Consider the following 8,500-nt stretch of genomic DNA (forward strand, 5'->3'; position numbering starts at 1 on the left):
GCACACTAGATGATCAAAACATTCGATCACATCAAATGAGCCTGAGTAGTAGCTCACCTGGGTTCGCCAACTCCCGAACTTTACAGGAATTTTAGTTATAACTAAATATAGTTATACCACAGGTCGGGTACTCCTTACTTACTATCCACAGTTAGCAAGCAACAGTTGCTGATCTATGAGCAAGTTCAAGACTTCTTGGTGTGTAGTTGAATGTGAGCCATAGTCTCCTCCGGAGAATCAAAGGTGTAGTCTTTTCCATCATGAAAAATGGATGGTCCCGTGGTCTGCCTGAAAGCTGCGCGCTGCCTGGACACAGTGGGGGAGTAGTCCTGGTAGATAGAGAAACTCTGTCCTTGGCATATTAAGATGGCGCCAAAGAGGATGGCTGACGGTTTACATACTCCTGACCAATTGTGCTATTTTGTTAGTTTTTTTGCATTGTTTTAACTTATTTTTTAAACTTATTTTGCATATAATGTTTTTATTTTTATTTATTTATTTCACCTTTATTAAACCAGGTAGGCTAGTTGAGAACAAGTTCTCATTTACAACTGCGACCTGGCCAAGATAAAGCAAAGCAGTTCGACACACACAACAACACAGAGTTACACATGAAATGAGGTAAGATAATGTTGCTGTCTCTTATGACCAAAAATAACTTCTGGACATCAGAACTGTGATTACTCACCACGAACTGGAAGAAACTTTTTCCTTTAACGAGTCCAACGAGAAGGATATACTGCTCTCCCGGAAACAGGCCCAAATCCCCTTCATTCACGTGAAGAAAAGACAAAGGACAAGAGGACGCAGATCGGGCTGCCTTCTGAGAATCCGTAGGCTAGCGAGTAAACTCCCACTGCCATCCCACTGCCATCCGTTCTACTTGCTAACATGCAGTCATTGGAAAATCTCATTTATGACCTACGATTACGATTATCCTACCAACTGGGCATTAAGAACTGTAATATCTTATGTTTCACTGAGTCGTGGCTGAACGACGACACGGATAATATAGAGCTGGTGGGATTTTCCATGCACTGGCAGAACAGAGATGCTAAGTCTGGTAAGACTTGGGGGTGTGTCTTTTTGTCAATAACAGATGGTGCACGATGTCTAATATTAAAGAAGTCTCGAGGTATTGCTTGTTTGAGGTCGAGTACCTCATGATAAGCGGTAGACCACACTATCTACTAGAGGTTGACAGATTTAATTAGGGCCGATTTCAAGTTTTCATAACAATCTGAAATAGGTATTTTTGGACACCGATGTATTTATTATTATTTTATTTTTTTACACATTTATTTAATTTTTATTTAACTAAGCAAGTCAGCTAAGAACACATTCTTATTTTCAATGACGGCCTATAGGTGGGTTAAATGGCTCGTTCAGGGACAGAACGACAGAACGTTCAGGGACAGAACGACAGATTTTCACCTTGTCAGCTCAGGGGAATCAATCTTGCAACCTTACAGTTAACTAGTCCAACGCTCTAACCACCTGCCTCTCATTGCACTCCACGAGGAGCCTGCCTGTTACGCGAATACAGTAAGCAAAGGTAGGTTGCTAGCTAGCATTAAACTTATCTTATAAAAAACAATCAATCAATCATAATCACTAGTTAACTACACATGGTTGATGATATTACTAGTTTATCGAGCGTGTCCTGCGTTGCATATAATCGATGCGGTGCGTATCGTTGCTCCAATGTGTACCTAACCATGAACATCAATGCTTTTCTTAAACTCAATACACAGAAGTATATATTTTTAAACCTGCATATTTAGCTAAAAGAAATCCAGGTTAGCAGGCAATATAAACCAGGTGAAATTGTGTCACTTCTCTTGCGTTCATTGCACACAGAGTCAGTGTATATGCAACAGTTTGTGCCACCTAATTTTCCAGAATTTTACATAATTATGACATAACATTGAAGGTTGTGCAATGTAACAGGAATATTTACACTAATGGATGCCACCCCTTAGGTAAAATACGGAACAGTTCCGAACTTCACTGAAAGAATAAATGTTTTGTTTTCGAGATGATAGTTTCCTGATACGAGCATATTAATGACCTAAGGATTGTATTTCTGTGTGTTATTATGTTATAATTAAGTCTATGATTTGATAGAGCAGTCTGACTGAGCGGTGGGAGGCAGCAGCAGGCTCGTAAGCATTCATTCAAACAGCACTTTCGTGCGTTTTGCCAGCAGCTCTTCGTTGTGCATCAAGCATTGCGCTGTTTATGACTTCAAGCCTATCAACTCCCGAGATGAGGCTGGTGTAACCGATGTGAAATGGCTATCTAGTTAGCGGGGTGCGCGCTAATAGCGTTTCAAACGTCACTCACTCTGAGACTTGGAGTGGTTGTTCCCCTTGCTCTGCATGGGTAACGCTGCTTCGAGGGTGGCTGTTGTCATTGTGTTCCTGGTTCGAGCCCAGGGAGGAGCGAAGAGAGGGACGGAAGCTATACTGCTACACCTGCAATAATAAAGTGCCTATAAGAACATCCAATAGTCAAAGGTTAATGAAATACAAATGGTATAGAGAGAAATAGTCCTATAATTCCTACAATAACTACAACATACAACTTCTTACCTGGGAATATTGACTACTCATGTTAAAAGGAAACACCAGCTTTCATATGTTCTCATGTTCTGAGCAAGGAACTTAAACGTTAGCTTTCTTACATGGCACATATTGCACTTTTACTTTCTTCTCCAACACTTTGTTTTTGCATTATTTAAACCAAATTGAACATGTTTCATTATTTATTTGAGGCTTAATTGATTTTATTGATGTATTATATTAAGTAAAAATAAGTGTTCATTCAGTATTGTTGTAATTGTCATTATTACAAATGAATTTTAAAAATCGTCCGCTTAATCGGTATCGGCTTTATTTGGTCCTCCAATAATCGGTATCGGTATCGGCGGTCAAAAGTCATAATCGGTCGACCTCTACTATCTACCAAGAGAGTTCTCATCTGTATTATTTGTAGCAATCTATTTCCCACCACTGGCACTAAGACCGCACTCAATCAACTCCATGGCCATAAGCAAACAAGAAAATGCTCACTCAAAAGCGGCGCTCCTAGTGGCCGGCGACTTTAATGCAGGCAAACTTAAATCCGTTTGCCCAAATTTTTACCAACATGTCACGTGCAACCAGAAAAAAAAACTCTAGACCACCTTTACTCCACACACAGAGATGCATACAAAGCTTTCCCCCGCCCTCCATTTGGAAAATCTGACCATAATTCTATCCTTCTGATTCCTGCTTACAAGCAAAAACTAAAGCAGGAAGTACCTGTGACTCGCTCAATACGGAAGTGGTCAGATGACGCAAATGCTACGCTACAGGACTGTTTTGCAAGCACAGACTGGAATATGTTCCGGGATTCATCCAATGGCACTGAGGAGTATACCACCTCAGTCATCGGCTTCATCAATAAGTGCCTCGATAACGTCGTCCCCACAGTGACCGTACGTACATATCCCAACCAGAAGCCATAGATTACAGGCAATATCCGCATTGAGCTAAAGGCTAGAGCTGCCGGTATTAAGGAGCAGGACACTAATCTGGACGCTTCTAAGAAATCCCGCTAGGCCCTCAAGACGAACCATCAAACAAGCAAAGAGTCAATACAGGATTAAGATGGAATCCTACTACACCGGCTCTGGCGCTCGTCGGATGTGGTAGGGCTTGAAAACTATTACGGACTACAGAAGGAAACCCAGACGTGAGCTACCCAGTGACGCAAACCAACCAGAAGAGCTCAATGCCTTTCATGCTCGCAAAGACAAAGGAGCTGATCGTGGACTACAGGAAAAGATGGGCCGAACAGGCCCCCATTAACACCAATGGGGCTGAAGTGGAGCAGGTTGAGAGTTTCAAGTTCATTGGTATCCACATCACCAACAAACTATCATGTTCCAAACACACCAAGGCAGTTGTGAAGAGGGCACGACAAAACCTTTTCCCCCTCAGGAGACTGAAAAGATTTGGCATGGATGCCCAGATCCTCAAAATGTTATACAGCTGCACTATCAACAGCATCCTGACCGGTTGCATCACCGCCTGGTATGACAACTGCTCGGCATCTGACCGTAAGGCGCTACAGAGAGTAGTGTGCGTATGGCCCAGTACATCACTGGGGCCAAGCATCCTGCCATCCAGGACCTATATAATAGGTGGTGATAGAGGAAAGCCCATTAAAATTGTCAGAGACTCCAGCCACCCAAGTAATAGACTTTTTTCTCTGCTACTGCACGGCAAGCGGTACCGGAGCGCCAAGTCTAGGAATAAAAGACTCCTTAACAGCTTCCACTTCCAAGCCATAAGACTGCTGAACAATTAATCAAATGGCCGCCGGACTATTACATTGACCCCCCTCCCACCATTTGTTTTGAACACTGCTGCTACTCGCTGTTTGTTATCTATGCATAGTCACTTTACCCCTAACCTGCATGTACAAATGACCTCAACTAACCTGTAGCCTCGCACACTGACTTGGTACCGGTACCCCCTGTATATAACCTCGTTATTGTTAAGCTATCGTGTTGCTTTTTATTATTTTTAACTTTAGTTAATTTGGTAAATATTTGCTTAACTCTTCTTGAACGGCACTGTTGTTTAAGGGCTTGTAAGTAAGCATTTCACAGTAAGGTCTACACTGGTTGTATTCGGCGCATGTGACAAATAAAGTTTGATTTGATAGCTCAGTGGTCTTGCGGGCTCGTCTGAGAATATCCATCTTCTCATGGAAAAAGGGCACTCGAAAAATGATGTCACGGGGCCTATCACTGTCCCGGAGCTTTGGGCGCAGTGACCGGTGGGAACGATCAATCAGGGGTTTCTCATCCATGGCAAGAACATCCTTCAGCAGCCTGGAGATGAAATCTGTGTTGCAAGGCATTTCCGTTGACTCTAGGACCGATACCAGTCTCAAGTTATTGCAGAGAGAAAATCCCTCAAAGTTCACACAGCTCTCCTGTAACTTTTTCAGATCTGCAGCCAGGCGTTTCACGTCAGCCTCCAAGGAGGTAGTCAGGTTGGAGACATTGGTTGCAGAGGTCTCCAGTGCTGCAATCGTCATGGTGTGCAACTCTGTTGTTTGAGTGACAGCTGGCACCGTCTCGTTTCGCAGGATAGTTAAATCTGCTTTTAAAAGTATCAGAAACATCTTGTATTCGGACCTCAATCGTAGCAACTACATCCGTTTTCCTTTCAACTATCTCAGAGCGTGGTAGCTTGATGGCCTCGAGATTTTTAATTTCAGCGCCACCGGGCAAAGCCGCACCCCTGGGTAAAATGCGAGTCTCTAGGCCCTCTGACTCAGGAGAGGGCGGTGATAAAAATGTGTCTGGTAGGCCGGGTTTTCTCAAAGTCGTGTTTTTGGCCTTATGTTTCGTTGACATGCAGACATTTGAAAGAAAAGTAATCTTGGGTATTGCAGAAAAGGATCGCCAAGCTAATATTTGAAAATAAATATGGTTTTGCTGTAAAATTCACAAACTTTAAGAATAATGCGGGAGCAAATGGAAAACACGTCAGTCGCACATTGCGCCAGTTTTCAAACTTTTTGACCCTTGACCCCCAACAAAGAGTGGTTCAAAGCTTGCGACCCCTGGTTCAAAGCTTGCGATCCCCGCGCAAATGTAACCTGTCATTACAGCCATATACAGTGATGCATTTTCAAAACGTAAGACACAGAAATAAACCGCGTTTTACACATGCATTTTAAAGTCAGTCATTTATGTTAGCAGTAATTAACAACTAGGGATATCATGTCACATCGTTACTTCTCTGGAGTCAAGAGCAAGCAGGATCCTATGGCCTACCTGTATGCAGCGGAGGTTGCAGGATTGGATGGAAAGCATGATCTATCTGTAGGCTTTTTCTTCCTCACAAATATTGTAAATAATTCATCAGAATATATCTTCACCCCATATGTATTGAAGGTAGTGCGATGTTACAGCTGTCTTTAGACATACAGTGCATTCGTAAAGTATTCAGACCCCATGAATTATTCCACATTCCACAGCCTTATTCTAAAATGTATTATATTTTTTATTAATCTACACACAATACCCCATAATGACAAAAACACGTTTTTAGATTTTTTTTGCAAATGTATAAAGAAAAAATGATATCACAGTTATGTAAGTATTCCGACCCTTTTCTCAGTACTTTGAAGCACCTTTGGCAGCGATTACAGTCTCAAGTCGTCTTGGGTATGAAGTTTGGCAAACCTATATTTTGGGAGTTTCTCCCATTGTTCTCTGCAGATCCTCTCAAGCTCTGTCAAGTTGGACGGGGAGCGTCGTTGCACCTCTATTTTCAGTTATCTCCAGAGATGTTCGAGTTTTAGAAGTGCTTAGGGTCTTTGTCCTGTTGGAAGGTTAACCTTCGTCCCAGTCTGAGGTCCGGAGCGCCCTGGAGCAGGTTTTCATCAAGGATCTCTCTGCACTTTGCTCCGTTTATCTTTGCCTCGATCCTGACTAGTCTCCCAGTCCATGCCACTGAAAAACATCCCCAGAGCATGATGCTGCCGCCACCATGCTTCACCTTCGGGATGGTGCCAGGTTTCCTCCAGACGTGACGCTTGGCATTCAGGCCAAAAAGTTCAAAATCTTCATGTGCCTTTTACTGAGAAGTGTCTTCCGTCTGGGTATTCTACCATAAAGGCATGATGGGTGGAGTGCTGCAGAGATTGTTGTCCTTCTAGAAGGTTCTCCCATCTCCACAGAGGAACTCTGGAGCTCTGTCAGAATGACCTTCGGGTTCTTGGCACAATATTTCCAGTGGATGATTCGGAAGGGATTAGTTTTTCCAAACTGGCCCTGAAATCATTTATTTTCCTCATTCAAACTTGAACATCATGAAGGAAACCTGGAGGCTCTTCTGGGCGAGTCTCAAGTCATCAAATTTGACTCCAAGTCGTGACACCTGTTAATCTTATTTCAGTCTTTGGGAGCTAGCTAGCTATATGTTCATCTTCATCAGACAGTAGCTTGCGTTTTCAATAGAGGCTGCATTTACATTGTAGATATAAGCAGGCCATTGGCTGCATACATCACGAGGGGTATATACAGGAGTTCTGATTGGTTCCAAGTTTAAAATTTCGGCAAATTTGCCTGAGAAGACAGTGTTTAAATATACCTTTTTCTGAGAAAATGTCCTGGAATTGTAGGTTCCAACAAATTGTTGTCATCATAACAATGTCTTACTCTCAAATACAAAAGAAATCTGCTCCTCCTCCCTCGCTAGGGATAGATCAACTTCACTATATTCGGCATTGGCCCACCAACTACTAGTAGGACAAGGTTGTGTATTTGCAGCCATTTCAGCAGGTTTTCGGAGTCGAGTCGACTCTTCTTCTACTACTGTACTTGAGTGTCACGGCCCAAGTACATTAACTTCCAGTAATACAAAATTGTGAAAAATAAAAATTACCCTGCTGCCAACAATTATCCCTCACAACAACAAAAAACAAACACCAGCCCATTCCACTATTTAACCCTATCTAATCCTACTCCTACTCTGGGAGGACAGAACACTACCACACAACACCCCCTGGAAATCTTCTACAGTAAAACCTGTCAATCCCAAGCACTTCTCTGCAGCAGCCACCACAACCTATTTTCTGTGATTGACATGTCATTTCTGCAGTACAGTTAACAACAATGGCTATGAATGCTAAGAAACCCACCTTACTGAAGCACATTATTCCCATCCCTCTCTATTGGTCCCTGCGTACTCACAGGAATCCTCTCAGGATCCCTCACCCTGTACCCATCTTCCTCTACCACTCTCATCACTGCTTCAGCATACGACATTTTCTGTACTACTGTTACCCTAGCAACGTGCCTTTTCTCTCACCTGACACCTCCGATCTCCAACCACAATTTACACACACACACACAACTTTCTCCACCGATACTTCACGTTCCTTCGTCTCATGCCATCCTGTACACTTATCGCCTCTTCCTCTCTGTTTACTTTCACACTTGACAAGCAACTCCTAATGCCGCGTTCACATACTAGTCTGAGGTAGGCAACTCGGAAATGTCAAACATGCTGACTGGCTCAACGCGGCACGTGTATAACTACCAGTTAGAAAAGTCGGACATTTCTGATTTTCTGCTTCCGATTAGCACATGAACGCTGCATAAATCCAGAGTCTGCGCATGCACTTCCCAGCTCCAACGCTATTGGACGCTTCTGAATCACCGGGTCTCTCAACCAATCCCATGACCGTAGTAAACCAGGAATTTGTCAAGTCACGATGACTTGTAAAATAAACTACTGTACATTTTGCCTATCTACTCAACATGCAGTATTCATTAATCTCCCGTGGGCAGATGAGATTAAATATTTATACTATACTGTTTCAAACCAAGTATGATCACTTTTGATTAATGTTAGGAAATACTATAAACTACCAAATCTACATGACCCAAGTCATTAGCATACTTTATTTGCAGACCACACATAACATA

At 42.7% G+C, this 8,500-nt stretch overlaps 1 protein-coding gene across 1 annotated transcript in view; it reads right to left on the reverse strand.

The window, feature by feature from the left end:
• The window catches only part of haus3 (HAUS augmin-like complex, subunit 3), a 41,151-nt gene extending 33,092 nt beyond the window's left edge, over positions 1-8,059 (reverse strand). The window contains exon 1 of the mRNA XM_064940349.1: positions 7,881-8,059. The gene's annotated coding sequence lies outside the window, so the exon portion shown is untranslated. The remainder of the gene's footprint in view (positions 1-7,880) is intronic.
• Positions 8,060-8,500: the final 441 nt, after the last annotated feature.

The sequence above is a fragment of the Oncorhynchus masou genome, chromosome 27, assembly GCF_036934945.1.
Source record: "Oncorhynchus masou masou isolate Uvic2021 chromosome 27, UVic_Omas_1.1, whole genome shotgun sequence".
In the NCBI taxonomy this organism is placed as follows: domain Eukaryota; kingdom Metazoa; phylum Chordata; class Actinopteri; order Salmoniformes; family Salmonidae; genus Oncorhynchus; species Oncorhynchus masou.